The 18,415-nt window shown below is 33.5% G+C and overlaps 1 protein-coding gene and 2 pseudogenes across 5 annotated transcripts in view; 1 reads left to right on the top strand and 2 right to left on the bottom strand.

Annotated features, from left to right (window-relative positions):
* The window catches only part of 5-ht7 (5-hydroxytryptamine receptor 7), a 561,506-nt gene that overhangs the window by 65,126 nt on the left and 477,965 nt on the right, over positions 1-18,415 (top strand). The window lies entirely within an intron of this gene.
* Positions 33-691, bottom strand: LOC139811837 (cytochrome P450 9e2-like; annotated as a pseudogene).
* LOC139811993 (cytochrome P450 9e2-like) lies at positions 6,754-8,657 on the bottom strand (annotated as a pseudogene).

The following is an 18,415-nucleotide window of genomic DNA, read 5'->3' as shown; positions in this document are numbered from 1 at the left end:
GGACATAGTAATTTTACACAAGACTATAGCATTTAAACTTGGGCATCTTGATGGTCCGCAGTTGGTGCGGCAGCATAATAAAATTTAACATAAAATTTTCTCCGTGTAGAATCTACACTGACGCCAAAAGCGCAAGTAGCGATTACGTCATTTGTATATCTCGTGAAGACGTCTTTCATTTCCATCATTCTCTTCTCTGGTGACAATTGCGCTAAGTAATCGCTAAAGTCGATGCTGTAATCCGACATCAGGTTGAACATATTTTTCATCTTACTGGATGTGAAGGCTGGACACAATATAGATCGTACTTCCCGTCACTTCTCACCGCGAAGGGCAACGAGATTTCTGCCGATGAATCTTGAGTTTCGTCGACGAAACGACGATGATCCATAAACATTTAGAAATGTTTTAATGTGATAGCTTTAATAAGCTCGGGATCGCGAAGCACTATGAGTGGTTGAGTCAAATCATACATACCGACGTATTTGGCGTCAGGATGTAAATTATACGTCGACTTTACAAGATCAGCAATGGATTTCCGACGGAGTAGTGTCGGTCCCATGTTTCCCAGTAACGGTAAAGGTTTTGCACATGGTATTCCATGTTTTTTGAAAAAATTTAAATCCTTGTAGAGAATGTAATACAGACCTAGAATAGCCGTTATCACCGACAAAATAATTATATACATCATGCTGATAAATGTATACGCGATTGAACTAAATTTGTGAAAAAAAGTAAAAACAACACTGTTATTCAAATATTATTAAAATACCGATAAATTCGATCAATATGACACTATACGTCAAGCTATAATGGTCAACTGCTGCTGCGACTAATCTTTCTGTTATATGTGTCACGTATTACAAGGAGGGGTCTATTGCGCAGTATGACGTAACGCGTAAAGTAATTTTCAGACAGTGATTCAATGGAACTAAACACTACGTAACATTCAACAAAGGCGTATATTTTACATTATATACATATAGACTCATAGACTTTGTAATAAAATAATGTCCTGTAATTAACTAATCTCTGACTTTTTTTATTCTAACATAATTTTTTCCATATAATATTTTTGTACTTGTATTAATGTATAATTAATTTTTGCTTTTAATTTATAATGTAATTGTTTGCTTAAACTATTTTTAATAACGCTTTTATGTGCACAATACGTCGTTATCTCAATGGAAAAAATTATAAAAATATTTCTTACAAAAATCGCACAGAAATGCAGTAGAAAAGTATAAGTATAAGTATAATTACTATGATAACAATAATTGTACAGTTATTACGAAGAAAAGTAATTTGCATCACAATACGATCAATAATAAGATTGCAACATGAGAAATGATATTTAATTCATGATATTAATCTCTTTTATGCTCTCTTTTTTGCCTGAAATACGTTTTAAAGATAAAATAATTACCTTTAATAAAAACATTTCTAATGCATGTATCATTGTTTGTTAAACTTGCAGCAACATAAACATCTTTTTACTGGATAATTAAGAAAGAAATGTCCTCTTTTGTGTTCATTTTGGCATCGTTGTTTTCCATTTCATCTGAAATTTAAATGATAATATGTTATATAAAAACATATGATTATATTTTGAGCAAACTTGACTTTTGTAAATGCTATTTCATTTTAATATATAAAAAATTTGCTTTAATATAAAATTTTTTAATTGTAAGATTGTATGTGTATAAATAACATATGTGTATTTTGAGAAACTTAAACAATTTTACGAATTATTTTTCTTTAAATTAATGTTATTTTGGGACGTTATTAATTAACAAAATAACAGAAATTATTATTTTATATTAAAATGTCTTTTATTTCCAAATAAGAAATCATAAAATTATTAAAATTTTTGTATATCTATTCCACTGACAAGATTAGCTGTAAGAATATAATATAATTTTTCCTTAGGGTAACATCTTTAGCCAGAAACCACCTTCAGGTTTCATATTGAAGCATATCTTTACGGTTCACCAAGAAACCGCTCGGGATCATACTTTTCCGGCTTTTCAAAGTATTTAGCATCATGTTCATAAGGCTATAAACCGGTATCCATATGCCTTGTCTTTCCTTTATAGAAAATAGTTTCATCCCTGGTAATGCCGCGGTAGTAGCTCAAAGTCTTTTATGCATAATCTGTCTATTATTATAGGTAGGTATATAATAACCGGATACATTCTGAGAGCTTCGTTAATCACAGCATTTAAATATTCCATGCTATTAATCGTTTCATAAGATGCCCATTTGTTTATCCTAAGACCTCGTCGATATCTTTCGAAGTTTTTCGTATATCTTGGTTAATCCGCAATTTCATGAGCGGCAAAATACATTAACGTCAAAGCTACAAAAGAACAAGGTAAGTATCTGTTGAATACCACATCATCAATTCTACCATTCAATCAATTCCGAACCTCTTTGCTTCTGTTTTCCATCATCAATTTGTCAGGACAAACAATACCATTATCATTTTTGGTTTTTATGTATAACTTTATTAAGGAAACAATGTTAAAAGTGATCGCCTCTTTGCCATATACATAGAATTCGTTCTCTGAGTTTCTAATAAAATCAACATTGATACCAAAAACGCAAGTAGCACTCACGTTGTTATAGTGTTTTAATGTGATGCATTTAATAAGCTCGCGAATTATTATAAGTGATTTGGTAATATCATGTATTGCAGTGTATTTGGGTTCAGGATGTAGGTAGTAAATATCTTTGACAAGTTCGGCCTGAAGACGTATAAAGATCGATGCTCCCATATTTCTCAATATAGGAATAGGTGGCTTATGTGATGTACCATATTTAAAACAATTCAAATCCTTGAATAGGAAATAATAAAGGCTTACCCTGGTAACCATATCCGATAGAAAACGATTAAAAACGGCTATATCTGTATCGTTTTTAATCGTATCTTATCGGTTCTATCGTTGCTTATTTAGAAGACAGATAAAACATTAATCGAATCGAATCGGTTTCTATCGTTTTAGGTCCGAATAAGAAAATAACTATACAAATTTTATAGTTATGAATCGTTTTCTATATGTACAATTATTGCCCGTCTGAATCAATCGTATATACACGATATAATATGTATCGTTATTTATGGTAATAATTTTACCGTATGCATTAATACGGATATATAAGAATAAAATGATAGACATCTTATCGATATTTATATGACACATCTATCGTTTCTTATCAGGATTTTCCGACATACAACTTATCATCTTCTGTACGGCAGCAAATCGGTTCGTTTTCTATCGTATATTAATGATATAAATTGAATCGTTTGAAAACCTTCTACTTTGCATATGTTTTTATAAGGTTAATACGATAGACATCTCGTCGATATTTATACGACTTAACCGAACCGACACATCTATCGTTTCTTATCAGGATTTTCCGACTGACAATTATCTTCTGTACGGCAGCTAATCGTTATCTATCGTATATCAACGATATTAACCGAATTGTTTAGAAGCAGCAGACGGAAAAAATTTCTATGAAAATCATATTTTGTGAATACCCAGACAGCACCAAGTCCAAAATCGGGACATAACACGTCTTTTAGATGCTTTTTAGACGTCTTATGTCCCGCTTTTGGACATGCGTGCTGTCTGGGTATTCATAGAAATTTTTCGATTTTCATACATCTAATAATTCAGATATATGAAAAACTATGAATAACTACAATTTTTTATACTTTTTCACAGAAAGCTATGGATTTTTATGAAAAATTAAGTTGAATATACTAATTTCTACGCGTGCTGTTTTTACGCCAGAAGAGCTGAATCAATTTTGATACTTTTTTATAGAAAATTATGAAAAATAATTTTAACTATATGTTAGATAAACTTTCACGGAATTTTTAATAATAAATTAAACGCCAGTCTGTAATTAATCTTAATTTATTAGAAATATATTTTATATAAGTGTACAAATATGAAGAATTATGAACAGATACATTTTGTTTTTTTAACTGATAATTAAAGTGATATATTAATATATAGTTATAATGTTTCAAATTGGTTCGGCATTGTACAAAGAAATTTGTCACATTTCATTTCGACGACCACAAGTTACGTTTTATCAGCTGAATCGGAATTATTTTTTCATCTTGTGCTTCGCTAGTAACTTGTAACATATGATTTATTCTTAATTGATTATAGACCGCAGGCATGGTTGTCAGAACTTTACAAACGACAAAGCAACATTTATTTACAATAATAAAACTTAATATTTCGATAATTGTATCATCGTCTAATTGTACTACAGAATCGTCGGTTTTAATAGTTTTACTGTACGCTGCAGTCCCTTACAAAAAAGTATTACTAGCTGGTTAGTAATAAATACTTATTTTGTGTATTAATAATACTAAAATTAAGTATTTATTAGTACTTGAATCACTGTGATCCAAGTATTGCATAGTATTTTATTACTGGTCAGTAATTTATGAAAGTAGTATTTAATACAGGACGAGTATTGAATATTTAGTATTAAATTTCTGATGAGAAAGCATTTAATACTAGGTGAAAAATACTTGTGTAATAAATACTTGTGTTGAATTACTGATGAGTATTTCAATATTAGTACTGAAGTACTGAACCAAGGATTCCATGTGTAATAAATCACTGGCCAGTATTTTAATATTAATACTCAAGTACTGAACCGAATATTCCATGTGAAATTAATCACTGCATGACCAGTACCATACAATTTGTATAGAAACATTATAATGGGTAATTCCTGATAATATTAAGGAAAAGAGATAAAAGTAAGGCACAAATACATTTTATATGAAGGTCTGTACTAATTCGTCGTGATAAAAGTGTACAAGTTTTGAAATAGTACTAAGGATATCATTTTAATATCCAATTCAAAATTTTATTACTCTTTTTAAACTGAATTTGTTTCTTAAGATGATTTTTGAAAAATTATATATTTGCGCTGGTTATGACACATGTAGACTATATATAACACTTACATCAAATTAAGAAGTAGTCTACCACGTAAAGCAGTTGGCTCACGATCCAGAGGTCCCGAGTTCGATCCCACCAAAGTAAGTGTGTTTTTCAAATACGAGAAAATATTTATAATTATAGACTGCATCTTAAGAAACAAATTTAGTTATAAAATAGTAATAAAATTTCTAAAAAAAAAAATTTTTTTTTTATGCCGGGTAAATATCGGAAATCGAAATATCGGTGAGTAATTCAATACTAAGCACCAGTAGTTCTGTGTAGTATTAATCACTACCTATAATATTTATCACTACCAGTATTTTCCCAGTATTTCCCAAATAAATATTGACAGTATTAAATCACTGAAATTTTAAGTATTTAGTCAGTAATACTTATCTGTAAGGGGTGTGGAGCACAATTCCGCTAAATATGCACCATATATATGTACCTCTTTATTATTCATGAAATTCTTATAATAGTTACTATGACACTTTAACAAGCTATAATATTTATCCGCATTTTGTACTATTGGAGCACCTGAAAAGCACCTCCCAAGTATTTTGCAACGTGAGTTTCTGATAGAATACCGTAAATAAACGATTCACTAATTATATTAAAAACAATAGAAACTGATATATAGCTGATAAGATATTTACGATAGGATTCCAAGTATTTTGTAACGTGAGTTTCTGATAGAGTACCGTAAATAAACGATTCACTAACCATATTAAAAACGATAGAAACTGATGTGCAGCTGAGAAGACATTTACGATAAGATTCCAAGTATTTTGTAACGTGAGTTTCTGATAGAATACCGTAAATAAACGATTCACTAACCATATTAAAAACGATAAAAACTGATGTATAGCTGATAAGACATTTACGATAGGATCCCAAGTATTTTGTAACGTGAGTTTCTGATAGAGTACCGTAAATAAACGATTCACTAACCGTATTAAAAACGATAAGAAAATTTTTTATCGTTTTCTATCGGAGATGGTTACCAGGGTAGAGCACCCGTAATCACCGACAAAGCAAATCTATATAATGTCGTACTGATATATTTATCACAGCTTTATATATTATCCACTAAACTAGTATACACCATATAATTTTGTCGAAATTGAAATCAATTCTTGCACTTCTTTACTTGTTTCTTGAATATGTTTAATTATCGTACTGTCAGTAACAAAGATGATATCACAGTACAACGTTACGCGCGTCGAAAGGCCACGGTCGATCGACTATTGTTGCAGCACAATCTAATATATCTGATTTGTCATTACTTATGTAAGTGAGGTCGACAGGAGTATTTACATTTGCCATTACATTTATCGCATCTATGTTGTTTCACACATGATAAATTTTTATAATCAAAATGATGTACATTGGATTCGCCAGTTACTGTTTATGTAATATTTTTATATACATCTTTTGCCTTTTATTTATTATTATTAATATGTAACGTGATTTATATTCATTGACAGCAATTTAATAGGAGAAATTATGAGATTGCATTAGATTGTCTATCCTTGACGGGAGGTACTTTGACCGTGGCTAATCGCTCTCTGACAATAAAATGGATGAAAGATTTTGTTATGATCAGAATTGCTCTTACATTGTTAAAATGATTTGCAGAATCAGCCGCAGAACATCTCGCAGCACGTATGCTAACCTTCTTTTTATTATTATTGTTTTGTACATATATGTATATTATAATACTGTAACACATATATTGTAACATTGTAATGTAATGTAAAATATATTTGTTTTCTCTACGTTCATGGACTTTAATGTTTTGAATCTCATTGTTTAATTGCATTCCTGTCCTTACTTTGTATTCTTACTTTCTAGAACCGACATGCTTAGTTTGCATTCCCGTAGGATGCTTTCGTTCTCTCTCGGTACGATGCTCAACCAGAAACCACCTTCAATCCGCATTGAAAATCCGCCTTTCTGCAACTTTACAGATGTTGAAGTTTTTTCGTAAGGCTTTAGATGACAACGAGCTAGAAGATGAAATAGTAAAGTCCTCGTTTCCAGTAACGCGAACCTGTTGCCGATGCACATCCTCGGGTCTAATCCAAATGGATAATAAGCGTTAAGGTTACACTGATCGCCTTCATCGAAGAAACTCTCAGGGTTGAACTTATCCGGTTCTGGGAAATACTTAGGGTCGTGTTAAAGCCCATAAAACGGGATCCAAACTATCGTTCCTTCCTTTACAAGATACGGCTTTGCACCTGGCAGTGCTGCGAGTAATTCGAAATCTTTCACGCATAATCTGTCCGTCATTGGTTATACCGGATATATTCTGAGAGTCTTATTAACAACAGCACTCAAATACTTTATTTTATTGATCGCCTCGTAAGATGATTGGCCATTCGTATTTTCTACAACCTTGTTGATCTCATTTTGCAGCTTTTCTTGGATTATATCTGGATTGACAGCAATTTTGTGTCCCGCAAAACTCATCAGTGTCGAGCTGGTCTCAAAACCAGCGAAGAAAAAAATAAATACCTGCGATGTTATGTTTAAAATGGTCAGTTCTCTCCCAGGCTCTCTTTTGCTTCTGTTATCCATCAGCAGCTGGATAACGTCTGGACGATAACTGGACGAGTATATAATACCTTTCTCTTCTCTGATTTTTATAGTATCAGCTACTAGATTTACAAAGAATGCATTAGTACGATCATCTATTAACTTAAGGTTTAACAAACGTATGAACACCGGCATGTGCTGATACATCAGAATTCTTATAAAGGAAATCATGTCGTGTTACTTTTTTGCCGAAAACGTAAAAATTGTTCTCTGGATCTCTCATCGAATCCACATTAATATCGAAGGCACAAGAAGCAATCACATCGTTAGAATACTTAGAGAATGTATCTTTTGTTTCCATAACGCGCTTGTCTGACGGTACATTCATTAAGTACTTTGAAAAATTTATAGCGCACTCGGATATTATTCGAAACATATAACCCTTAATTTGTTAGCTGTAAAAGCGGGACATAGAAGCGCTCTAACGTCATGGCACTTGTCGCCACGAAGAGCGGACAAATTTGTCCCGAAAAGCGGATCTTGATTCTCGGTGCCAAAGAAAAGATGATCGTAAAAGGCATTAAAATTTTTTATAGCGACAGACTTGATCAGTTCTAGATCACGGATTACCACGATTAATCTCGTAAAATCAAAAGCTCCAACGTACTTAGCGTTAAAATGCATATCATATATTTGTTTAATGGTATCGGCGAAACTCTTTGGACGCACGAAAATTTTCCAGATATGTTCTAACAAGAAATGTTCTTTTGCATGTGGAATTTCGTATTGCCGAAACTCATTTGAATCTTTACGGGACAAGCAATAATAAATAGCAAATATGCCGGCTAATATTGATAAGGCTATCGTATAGTACTCCATGATAGACGTTTATTTAGAATACCCGATTATTCCTTTCGTTCGAGATAAAGTTAAACACCAGTATCGTAAAAGTTTGTGACAATATCGTTGTTCGTATGTGAGACAGCTTTAAATTATAATCCAGTGTGTTAAACGTGATTGTTTTTCAAATGAAAACGATCTGCTCGCTTGGAATTCTTGTGTATGACGGCTCACACCGAGACAGAGTTGTTTGTTGAATGGCTGCAGCTATATGCGAGAATTACATGAGAGAGAGAGAGAGAGAGAGGAGGAGAGAGAGAGAGAGAGAGAGGAGGAGAGAGGGAGAGAGGAAGCGGGAGGAGAGGGAGAGGGAGGGAGGGAGGGAGGGAGGGGGGAGGGAGGAGAGAGAGAGAGAGAGAGAGAGAGAGAGAGAGAGAGAGAGAGAGAGAGAGAGAGAGAGAGAGAGAGAGAGAAAGAGAGAGAGAGAGAGAGAGAGAGAGAGAGAGAGAGAGAGAGAGAGTAAACAAGTTCTCGGTAAATATGCATATTAGGTCAAACCTCACCGATGACCTTGACCTTGACATATGTTGTCAAGGTCACCCTCCTGAGTGACCTTCAGAAGGTTTTAGCCGGCGGTCATTGTTTATTAAAAAGTTATAAACAAAAAAAGTTTGAAAAATATAGCAGATATTTTGAGTATTGGAAGGCATAAATGACTAATATTACGTTTTTTTTTTAAAGCAGAGAATACTTTATTTCGCGAGAAAGTCGCTGCTTTACCAAAACACAACATTTAAAGTAGTGAATTGTTGATAAATTGAAGTCTTTTTGTTAAAGCAGAGAATGGGTTAGATGACGCGCTTCGGGCCGGCCCGAAAGCAGGGGGGGGTGTGCGTGAACCTCGGTTCGCGTAAAAAGTGTATGCGTGAACTATTTCGGGACTACCGCACCTCCCCCGAAAGCAGGGGGGGGTGTGCGTGAACCTCGGTTCGCGTGGAAAGTGTATGCGTGAACTATTTCGGGACTACCGCACCTCCCCCGAAAGCAGGGGGGGGGTGGTGTGCGTGAACCTCGGTTCGCGTGAAAAGTGTATGCGTGAACTATTTCGGGACTACCGCACCTCCCCCGAAAGCAGGGGGAGGTGTGCGTAAACCTCGGTTTGCGTGAAAAGTGTATGCGTGAACTATTTCGACATATATATTAGTCATTTATGCCTTCCAATACTCAAAATAACTGCTATATTTTCGAAACATTTTTTGTTTATAACTTTTTAATAAACAATGACCGCCGGCTAAAACCTTCTGAAGGTCACTCAGGAGGGTGACCTTGACAACATATGTCAAGGTCAAGGTCATCGGTGAGGTTTGACCTAATATGCATATTTACCCTTTATGTTAAGAAAAATACAGTATTTTCTATTTGCATCAGAAATTATTTCATTCAATGAGCACTTTTAAGATCACTTTCCTGTAAAGTGCTAGGCGCATTAAATTTTCTTGGTTCCTGATCCTGCGGCAATCGTCCATGGGTCCATTTAATGTGTCCAGCGTTCATTTACCAATCAATAGTGTTAAACCGCTGATGGTCATACTATCACGCTTACTATTTTGCATTTCCTCGTGGTTGTGTGCGCTTTTTATCGGTTTTTATTTGTTGTTTCAATATACGTTTTTTTTAAACGTTATGCACTAATATTTTCCAAATACCATAAACGGTAAAATTTTACGCACAAAAAGCTATAAGTTCTGTTAGATATAATAAATTTTTGCAAATTATTTAAATTGCCAAAAAAGAACGAATCAAGTTGACGAATCACGCTCTAAAGCCATTATGCGTAACACCTATTAATTTGCAACTTTCTTTAGAAAAAAATTATGTACTCTTTAGAGAAATATGCAAAGAGTAATATAGTTTATGAATCAAATAAAGTAATCATATTTACTTTTATACTTGCTGATGGCAGAAGATTCATAATATTTAACCATTCCACCGTTTCCACAATCAAATCGCTACAAAGTCTTTCTTTTCACCATTCCGACTGTTCTCGCTATTAGTTCTGCTTTCCGGTCAGAGATGAAACAATGTGTTTACGTGCAAGTTGAACATGTATATGTAATGTAGATGTGTACGGATAGCGCAATGTAACGAGAATGCGAAATGTGCATAGGTTTCTATCAAACGCTGTTATGTTTGTCGGATAACAATTGTCTGTTCGTATTGGCGCGAACATATTGTAGATAATATGCTTTGTTTTTAAAACTGACACTTTCAATACTTCAATTATTATTTTCATGTTGCTGTCAGTTTATCGCGATCAAATTTGAGTTACATTCTGTACAAATGAGTCGTACTAATGAATCAGAATATAATAGCAATATTACGCCGTTTATTTTATCACACTGTACTTTTTATATAAAATACGTTAAATATATTGTTATTTGAAAAGTAATAAAATTTTGATAAAATTATAGAACTTAAGTTTACAATAAAGCTGAATTATAATATAGATTAAATCAAGCAAGTATTTTCATTATTTTGTAATATTTTAAATTCTAACAAAGCTAAATTTTTTGCTTAACATATCTTCTTATTTTGGTAATATTTTTTGTTTTATTATTTATTTTATTTTGTTAAGCCCTTTACTCCATTATAATCATCTGATTTAAATATTTAAGAATTTCTCGTTCATATCCTGGAATATCAATAAGAGACACGGTAGTGTCTCGCGCCAAGTATACGCGAACCGAGACCGCACCGTGGCTCTTTTATACGCGACCCGACGAGTTGCAAGTAACCGAGATTTTGAGATCTCGGTAACCAGTGAACGGATCAAGTTCTAATTAGGCTTAATTGATAGCTTGGATCAAATTTATATAATAAAAGTGTTTTTATTTTTCCGCTACGTGCCCTACAAGTGGAGATATTACGAAGTCCGAATTCGAAAATTACATTTTAAGAAACGTCCACGTTGTTGTCGGACAAATAATAATAATAATTGTCATTTTCTTATCTTTGACATGAAGGGGCAGTGATGCCCGTGCAGACGCAGATCGTGCACTGCAGTGCACTGTCGCAGTGCGTGACAGAGTGCAAATAGTGCTTTCAGCCGGTTCATCAGCGCACTCCCATACCTACTAGTTTACACGAGCGTTACTTCTGTAGTAACTTACGATAATTCCTCCACGTAAACGGGGTTTTGTGGTAACTTACGATAATTTATTATTAATTTAAACTTATAATTCCTTGATGGTCCGCAGTTAATGAGATATCATAGTAATATATTTAATATAAAATTTTCTCCGTGTATATGTGTATATCCCAGCAAACGAAAAAAGATTGAAAAGAATTAAAACGGGATTGCCAGGAATTCAATTAAGGACTTTCCGAATTCCATTCTGTCCAAAAAAGGATTGAAATAGTTTCAATATCATGGAATTCCTTATTTTGGAAAGAATTTGTCTTTTTTGAATCCCATCCAATTCCGACACAAAAATGTTATACCACTGAATGCCAGGTTAGGGATTGGAAAGTTTTGTGATGAATTCCATTGAATACCATTGATTCCGTTAACGAAATGAATACCACTGAATGCCAGGTTAGGGATTGGAAAATTTCGTGATGAATTCCATTGAATACCATTGATTCCGTTAACGAAATGAATACCATTGAACGCCAAACTAGGAATTAAAAATTTCCGTATTGAATTCCATTGAATTCCGTCTATTCTGACAATAAAATGAATACCATTGAATACCAGGATAGGGATTGAAAAGTGTCCGTGTTGAACTCTGTGGCGGTACGCGCCAACAATAGTACACGCCTGCGCGGTATCTGCATTACCGGCAATTCGCGTCGACGCCGCTAGGCGTCGCATCGCCGGGGCATCTTCTCGAGTTCAAAGTTTCGTCTCGACCGCTATGTAAAGGGACCCCCTACGGTGCCTGACAGATCTTATAAATCTCATTTTCGGGCTAATTGTCGGCAGTAGTGCGTGTAATGCCCTTAGGCATACACAAAAGCTCACCGACGAACAACGGCGCTTGGTCGCCCAACGGAGGCGCGAGACGTTTCCTAAACCATCTAATGCCATGCAATTCCATAACCTTTACGGATTCCATAGGATTGGATGGAATTGAAATTTTTCTTTTTTGGATTCCATGGGATTGGACCATCTCATTTCAAATCCCATCTAATTTCATCTAATTCCGCCAAAAAAGGAATTTAAAGGTATTAAAAAATTTTAATATCTTTTAATCCTTTTGCGTTTGCTGGGATATGTATCATGTACATAATAATATGATGAAGGTAACTACATTATAACTGTATGTACACTTAGATTTTAAAATATGTTATAATTTAGATTTAAAAACATTGATATCAGGAATATTTTACATCCTTGAAAGTTATTTAAAGTAATTGGGCCATCAGAGCATGTCAAAGAAAAAAATCCGGATTAAATACATGTTATAAAAAAAACCTAAATACGCTTAAATTTGCAATTTTGAGAAGATCTGACGTCTAGTTTTTGAGATATTAAATCTCAAAGTTGGCATTTTTAACATAGGTTTTATGGGGAATTGTACCAGAAACATACATTTTTCGAGAATTTCACTCACTGTCTGTAAAGAAACAAGTTCAAAAAACTAAAAATAACATTATTTGATTCTTCTAGCACTTGTTAAGTATAAGACAAAACGACGTTGACGTGTAATAAGGCCAAAAATTCAATCAAAAGTTGATGAATCGTCGCGTTTCTTGTCGGCCTTTCGATCAGCTGTACGCGACGTGAACAAGTAGCAACGCCGCGCCGTGTAGTGTTTTCTTTCCACAGCACTATTCTTTTGCAAGCAAATCTCCCGTTATCGAAATTGTTTGTTACCTTCCATTATTTTTCAACATAAACACAATACATAACCTTACTCAAACACATGGCACTCTCATGATAGCTGCCTACAGCGAAGAGATGCAATGTCGTGACATTTCTCTTGTACGAATGTCAACTGAAGTCAAATCTTGAACTGTTTACATTTATCAGTAGATAAATTGATACGTAATCGAATGAAAAGTTACATTATAAAACCAGTAATTATACAAGTGCCTAGAATATATCCATAAAAATGGTTTTTCTTAAAATAAAATTTAGCCCTTATATTGACTCATATGGTACATGGCCCAATCACCTTAAAAAATAATTATGAAATATCTCTTTATCTAATTCATATAGTAGCTCAGAAATTTTTTTAAGTTTAAATTTTCAGTTATAATTTTTATAATATCAATTAGAATAATATAAATGTTAATATTTGACAATCATAATTATATTAAACTCTCTTGAATGTTAAGTATTATTATAACTTATTATTATTATGACTTTTGTTATAAAAACTGCATAATTATTTGATTATTAAGATTTATTGCATTAATTTTGTGTTATTCATCAGTTTACTATCAAGCCATTTTGGAGCCATCTTCTAAGTCATTATTGAGATTTGATAATTATATCTTGATTAAATTAATCAACTCGCGTAGATATATCTGATTTATCTTATCGTTGCCGCGCGTTTAGCAGTGGGTACGACTGTATGTATTCCTAATATGTTAATTTTATCAATAATTCCGGCCTTTATACAGTTTTGAATAATTTTTTAATTTCACTGGTACTTTACGTTTTATTGTTAAGTAAAGCATGAGATGCTGTTGAATTCTATCGCTTTTTTGGCAATTCTGGATAATTCTCGCGTCGTTCCAATCACTCCGATACGTCTTACTGACAAAAACTATGGATCTAAACATTTGTTGAAAGTTTAATTAGCAAAGTTTAAACTTAATAGAATAGTCGACTTATTTTTATACATTCAGTATCGGAAGCTGAGTCTTGTTAACTTCTCTAGAAACGTTGATGCATAAAATACCTGGTTATAACTGAAGGCAAAGAAGAAGGCGGATTGAGAAATATTGCCGCGATATATATTATAAGTTGCAATGTCACAACTACACGGCTCGTGTTCGAACATGACGTAATAATAATTTTACTTGTTGCCGTAATTTTCTGGCGCCATGTATCACGCGAGTTTTCAAAAGAATTGATTTACACGGGGATAGTCGCAAGTACGCGTTACGCTGTAGATTCACGTAAGTGCATGCGAAAGACCGGCTTCTAACGATATTGCACTAAATCTCATCTCGGATTCGATATCCTTGAAACTGACGTCGATATATTGTAAACACACAATATTGTCCATGGAAATACAGAAACTTCTTTTGTCAACTACAGATTTGTCGTAATTATGAAGAATTTTATACGAGCGCGAATCTTTGTGCTCGCTCATTTGCACGTGAGAGTGAGTTAAATGCATTTCTTATCACAAAAGTTAAATCGATCTGTTGTCGCGTGCGTACCGGGATTTTGCGAACACGTTTGTTAGCGATTTTACGCAATACGTTTCGCCAAAGAACTTTGAAAGTTTCCACGAATTTTTATTCACGCAATATGTATGCCATGATTCTTCTTGTGAATTCAAAGTAAAGATTTACTAACAAAGGAGATAAAAGAGGCTATCGAACTAAAATTGGATGTACGTGCTAAGAATGTATTATAATTTAAATAAACAATACGTTTCGAGCTAAAATAAGGTAATCTTCAGTGCGCTATAATAAAAGCCATCAATTATAAAATAAGTCGATAACATCTAGTCATAATTATAAAAGTCGTAAATTAGAAATTTGATATCCCCTCTATCGTTTTATGTGAAACTAGCTTGATACTCGTGCTTCGCTACGATAACACACATTTTATCCTTTTTTATCCCCCTTAGAAGTCGAATTTATAAAAATCCCTTTTTAGTGGGTGTTTACGTCATGGAAGGAATATACTCCCCGAATTTCATGTTTCTATTAGGTTTAGGGGTTTGGGCTGGGCGTTGATGAGTCAGTTAGTCAGTCAGGACATTTGTTTTTATACAGGGTGGGCCAAAAGTATGGGTACAGTCGAATATCTCGAAAACAATAGATTAAAAAAAAAATGTTTCAGACAAAAGTTGTAGAGTTTAAATGATCTATTTGACTATATTAGTTTGACCTTAAATAAAGTCGTTAAGGTCAAATCAGGGTCACTTTGAATTTTTTAAATTGAATCCCTTATTTTTTATTACATATTCTTGTAGCCCTTGTCAAGACGTTTTCAAAACACTATAATAAAACTCTTTCGTTAAGAACTTCCTGAGATATTTCAAAGTTTCTTATGATATCTTTATATTTTGTGATATTAACATAAAATATGAAATAAACATCATATATCATAAAGTATTCACTTTTTGATGACTTTATACTTTGATACATTTATACGTAGAATAATGAAAGAAATTGAATAATAATATTAATTTTTACGTTTGCAATTTTGTAAAATTGAATACGTCTACAAAATACAATCAAATATTTTAAAATAATTTTTTTTTACAAAAATCGATTCTTTTCATTATTCTACGTATAAGAGTATCAAGGTAAAGTCAGAAAAAAGTGAATACTTTACGAGATAATTTATTTTATATTAAAAATATTATAACAAATTTTGAAATATCTCGAGAAATTTTTAAGGAAAGAAAGCTTTATTATAGCGTTTCATTATAGTGTTTTGAAAACGTCTCGACAATACAAGAATATGCAATAAATAATAAAAAATAGGGAATCCAATTTAAAAAATCCAAAGTGACCCTAACTTGTCCTTAACGACTTTATCTAAATTCGAACTAATACAGTCAGTAAATAGATCTTTTTAAACCTTACAACTTTTCTCTGAAACATTTTTCTTTTAATTCATTGTTTTCAAGATACTCGGCTGTACCCATATTTTTGGCCTACCCTGTATGTATAGATTAATACCATGAAGTGTCTGAATAGGACCTTTTATAGAGTCTCTAGCTGTCACTCTAGTGAAGTTAGAAGTGGTGATTTCGGCTCTCATCTGTATTAGATTAGTAATAAAACGTGGAGGCTGAGCACCCGTCAAATCACTCCTAATGAGAGATAGTAAAAGACATGTACATGCCGATCTGTTGTTACAAAATAAGTGTATAAAGATTTATAATTTAAAAAACTTATATTCAAAACGTGCTTCTTAAAAAATATCTCTACATAAAGATTTATTTTAAAAGACATAAATACTCAGAATTTTTGACAATAAACCGACTTTATTTTAATTTAAAATACTTAAAATCACGATTGTTTAACATTGTTATAATGTTAACATTAATATGCAAATTATTTAATTATTTCATCTCAGCAATTTCAAAGCATTTGATATGGACTGTATATTATGTGCCTAATAGTCAATTGCTGTTTTTTCCTTTTTCTTGAGTGACATGGTTAAAAAATATATATTATAAGCATTTTAGGCAAAATGAAAGTTGATCGACCATCAAACACACGTCAAGTTATTGTTATTGAAGTTTTGAAGACTCGCGAACTTTCTTAAATGACGAGAGAATAAATCCTTAGGACTTGACGCATTCGGCACTTGCTAGTTTTTCACACAGTTACATAAACAGCTAATTTTCATTATTTTTACTAACAAATTTGATCGATAGGACATCACGTATTACAGAACAGTAAGCGCAGAGAGAGAATCAATCGGCATCGCGGAAAAGCGACAACAATACTTCGATAGATTCGAGTATCGATGACTTGTCCTTTTTAGAAGAGGAGAAAAACACAATAGAAATCTAGAAAATAATTGAACAATTCCGATTAAAATCTATTCCGAAAAGTTCCATAATACGTGCCCAGTTCTCACGGTAGTCCGTTGTTTTTGTCACGCCTTGTTTGACCAATTCTTGCAGTGTTAAGCCCGGTGTCCACGATGCAAGAACTGTGTCCAAGTTTCGGTTTAAGTCAATGAAACTGCTACTTTTCTGTAAGAGCTGCAAGTTGATTGGCTTAAATCGAAACTTGGACACAGTTCTTGCATCGTGGACACCGGGCTTAATACATGCTCTCAATTTGCAGTTATGGCGTTATGCAATAAGGAACCAAGCGCCATTTTCATGATTTTTAGTTCTGTATTGCAAAGTTTACTTCACGTGGACAAAAGATTTTCTAGAAAAGTATATAATACATGAAATTGTATTTGAGGAGGATTATAGTTTTGTCGTAATATTTGAGATAACGTTGACGCAGAATTTTATTTCTAATGTTTCGTGGAATTTGCTCTAGCGGAAAAGTAAGATTTTGAAGTTGGTTTTGCATTGCAGAATTGCGTCTAATTAATACATGCAAAGAAATTTTTTGTTCTATTGTTTTCTGTGTCTATAATAAGATTTTAAAACTTCCTCAACTGCTCTCTCAATCTTTGGTGTGCACTCACTGCACCTTCTATTCTCTGCTGCGACGCGAACAACAATTAATTACGAAGATGTATGTTTTGTGCTTAATAAACTTTAAATCTCATTAAATAAAAGATGAATGACGCGATGGTTTTAGCAAGTTAAGAAGCAAAATAAAGTTACTTTTAAGCTGCGTCGTTTCTCGCTTGCGCATCTTATTCTGTCATATTTTACGAGCTTCACTCTAAAAACTTACGATCACTCAAAATCTCGTTACTCGTTACATTACGCTATTTTACTTTGCCATGCTGTTACCCATGGAGTTGCACGTGTCTCGCCTGATGTTATACAATGAGTTCATAGAATTCATAGCTTTTTATTGCCACAATGTGTGTACGACGTATCCGTTCTTTCAACATTTCTCATGTTTCAACTTTTGACAACGACGAGAAGCTGCACTTTTTACTACGTAATAAAGTTACAATTTTCAGCGCGATTAATACACACCAAGATACACGGTAGTGTCTCGTGCCAAGTATACGCGGAGCGAGACCCACCGTGACTCTTTTACGCGACAGGTTGCGAGTACTCGAGATGTTGAGATCGGGTGACCTCCTTTTGGACACGTAACAATTCGACACCGCTTGATTAGACACGCACTATTGGACACGTAACTATTTAACACCGCACGATTCGACACCGCACGATTCGACACCGCACGATTGGACACCGCATGAT

Source organism: Temnothorax longispinosus, chromosome 4 (assembly GCF_030848805.1).
Source record: "Temnothorax longispinosus isolate EJ_2023e chromosome 4, Tlon_JGU_v1, whole genome shotgun sequence".
NCBI lineage: Eukaryota > Metazoa > Arthropoda > Insecta > Hymenoptera > Formicidae > Temnothorax > Temnothorax longispinosus.
The sequence above is the reverse complement of the archived record's forward strand: the minus strand, read 5'-3'. Positions and strand labels throughout refer to the sequence as shown.